A 3,868-nucleotide genomic window follows, 5' to 3' on the forward strand; every position below is an offset into this window, starting at 1 on the left:
TCGTCCAGGTGATTGCGACGCCGAAGGTCGTCGAGGTGGAGGACCTCGACACTACCGTCCGGGGGGAGGAAGGATTCGGGTCCACCTGCGTGTGAACTCCGAGCCTTGGTAGATACATCTAGAGTTTTTTGTTTAGGTTGGTGGTGAACACTAGGGAAGGTACCCACGTTTCTGATTATTGTGTGCGTCTGTTAAATGGATTCTTGTGATCTCTTTCAGTTGAGATGGTTCTGTGACCTTAGTTTATTTTGCACTGGATGTGTCTCTAATTTCCATCCATTGAGTACTGCATCTAATTTTTATTTTTTTAATTCCTAATTAGCTAGTAGTAGCGTGGGGGAAAAGGTGCACGCTACTAGTCCTAATTGGCTAGTAGTAGTGTGGGGGAAAAGTGCACGCTACTAGTACATAGGATAGTAGTAGCGTGGGTTACTAAAAAGCGCTATTGCTATCTTCAGTTACCAGTAGCACTGGGACAAACAAGCGCTACTGCTAAAAAATAGCTGTAGCGCCGTAGCAGTAGCGCGTTTGCCAGCGCTACTGGTAGCAAAAAACCAACGCTACTAGTAAGCATTTTCCTAGTAGTGGAGGGACGTTTTGCCATGACGGTGGTCGTTGTGTCTTTGGTAGACACGGGGCCACCCAGGACTAGCCCAGTTGGGAGTGGGTCGGAGTGGCCAGGAGAGTGTCATGGCAGTAGATCGGTTTTGTCGGAACGCCGTTGGTCCACCCGAATGGGAGCGCAAGGCCATGGGTTCCATGGTGTGGGTACAGTGTACTAACCTCTGCAGAGTGTATATTAAATCTACCGATAGCCGCGCTCACGGATAAGGGCCCAGTTCGTAGTTGGTCACACTATGAGTCAACAGTAATAATAATAATAATAATAATGAGCTTAATAACAACCACGGGTTGATGAGGAGATAAGTTGGTTGTGATCGCCGGAAGGATCACGGTTTGAGACGAAGTGTTGGTCGTGGTTGTGATCACCGGAATGATCATCGTGGTATCGAGGATACCGAGTGGTTGGATATTCGTGATGTTGTGCGAGAATCATGGGTAAAGATCAAGCTCCTTGTGGTCATTTGATGATTACTACGGTATTGTTTATACTAAGCTTGATTCGATCCTAAGATGATCGTGTAATGTCCTAAGTTGGTATGTGATGCATGTGATGGTTACGAGGTAACCCGAGCAGAATAAATGGTGCATGTAGTGTCATCATGTTGCATGCTAGTGTCATCAGATTTATATGGTCATGTCATGATCATATTGTTCTAGCAGTATTATGTTCATGTTGTTCATGCCATGTTATCCTGATGATCTCATGATTATTCCTGCTTAACATGTAATTGCCATGCTGTTGTTTGTCTTGAATGTTTCTGGTTATTGTGAGCTTGCAAGTACATTCAATGTTCTGACTTGGCGTGTCATCCCAGCTTGCAGGTCGTGCCTAGATTGCTTGCTTGTTTGGTGTTGTTCCTGTGTTCGCAAGCTAGGATAAACGTTCCAGCCAGAGTCCCTACGGATTGGAGTCCATCATCGCCGTTCGTTGTTCCGCTGCCAGTAGTTGTTCCGCTGCTTCGAGTTGTTACACTGCTTGTTTAGAGCAACCGTGGTTGGCGTAATGTTGCCATGCCGATGTTATTCATTGTAATATCAGAACACTGGTATTCATATTTGTGTTGTAATAGAGAGCTGGTTTGTTCTATACTAAGCAGTGCCGTATTTCAGAAGACTTCACCTCGATCTCTGGGCTGGAATACGGGGCGTTCCGGTTTTCTCTGATCCGGGGTGCCACAGGCTTGGTATCAGAGCAGGTTTGGCTGCAGAGCTTCCTAGTCTGCTGGAACGTTAGAAAACGGTAGTATAGGGTATGGTTGTTTCCCTTGCTTGCTGCATTTGGTTGTTGCATTTGTTTGCTGCATATAGTCTTATTTCTGAGTTATTCCGAGATGCCATTTGAGCCAGGAGATAGCTTGTTGTCACTTTACCTTAGTGTCCGCTAGCTTCTCTAGATCGTCCGCCTCGTCCATCCGGAGTTTTAGAGTTAGCGGTTCCACTCGCTACTCTCGTAGCTTCCTCGTCAGTTCCCGAGCATTTTCTCAAGCATAGGATGTAGTCCTTCATGTAGCGCTTGTTCATCCGCTGTAGTATCGTGCTTGTGTGTGTCTGTGTGGAGAAGCTTTGTAGCTTGTTTGCTGTGTGCTTTGTTGCAATAAATCATTTTCTCGTGCTTCTTTGTTTTGAATCCTTGGTGTTACCCCCTTATGGAAATTACTCCTCGAACGACACCGGATCAGAAGAAGCCGTGAGCAGTATAGATATACACCAAGGAATTTAGTTAAAACCAATGAGATTTTCAGCTGACAGCATTCGAGACATCCGTCCGGATGCAAATTGTATTTTGATCAGACTTTCAGCAACAAGTACCTGTCAGAGATACACTTTATCGCAGCAAAGATTAAATCAGAAAGAGGACAAAATTGGATCAACATTGCATTTCAAGTTAGAGGTATGGGTATGCACAATGAATTCAGCAAGGATAGTCAGACAATTCTTGCCATATAAATAATCAACTGCCGGATTGACAAAAATATATATATGTCATTTCATTCACCAAGAAAATCAGTTCCGTCCATCTCCACAATTTATTGATGAAGTATACAAAGATAAGGTTCCTAGTCTGCATCGGTAGGCAATGAACGGATTCCCATGCATGATATTCAGTCTTCCCAATAAAATACTGCAAAAGCTTCTGGCATAAGGTACCGAGTCTTCCCTAGCAAAGTCTTTAAGGGGCGAGCTTATGAGGTAGGATATCCCGTTTTCTTCAATAACATATCCACCGAAGGTTTCGAGCATAAGCCACCCAGTCTTCCTCAGCACGGTACCCCGACGGCTCCCAACGCAAGCTGCCCAATCTTCTTCTGTACGACGCTGGTACAAGGCATTAAATTATGAATTGTCAGCATATGGAAGTGTTTTCCAAATGGCAGATCTACGACAATTTGGTCTTTAAAAAATCTGTTAGAACAAAGGTATGCCTCGAGAATCAGATATTTGTTCATTCAGTATGCTGCCATGTCCATGCAAGTCTCTCGCACAAGGAAGAATTCATGGTACACATCCGGCAACCTCACCAGTTATTCAAGAAACAAAAACTAGTGGGTGATGCCATAGTCAGTAAGTCTTGAAGGAAAGACAACATTGAGACAATAATCTTGGCAGTGATTATCAATATCAATCCTGCACATCCAACAATATGATGTTATTAACCCTGTCACTGCCCGGCATAATCCACAACAGTATTGAGATCTGTATAACCACACGCGAGCCGGATAAATATACTAAGGCCCAAAACAGGAACCAGACCAAGGTATGACTGCCAGATATTGTACGTAACAGTATTCAGGGCCGCCAAAATAATCAAGGATATATAAAAGGCCCTGCTCTTTCAGTTGAGGATCCAGATGAAGAATGTAATAATGAAGGCGCAAGACCCACAATACAGGTATGCCAGTTATTATGTGAAAAATGTGGATGCCTAAGACCGTCTTATTCCACGGCAAACCCAAGCAAAGATCCACCTAAGAGGTATACACCATTGTGGTAAGAACCTCATAGCGAGGCAACCAGCTCAGTCCACAGTATGCTCAGAACTGTCAGCATGGAATACCCAAGTCTGTCCGGTCAGACTCATGGACAACTCAATATATTGACCTCAACACCTGCGATGGAGCATCACACAGACTATTATTCCCAGGCAGATACTGGCAAAAATGAAGAATCAGTGTGAAAACATACACTTTGAGGATTGTTATCTCGCATGGGGGAAGTAATTAAAAGAATAACCTGTGTGGATGGG

The sequence above is a fragment of the Triticum urartu genome, chromosome 4 (assembly GCF_003073215.2).
Source record: "Triticum urartu cultivar G1812 chromosome 4, Tu2.1, whole genome shotgun sequence".
NCBI lineage: Eukaryota > Viridiplantae > Streptophyta > Magnoliopsida > Poales > Poaceae > Triticum > Triticum urartu.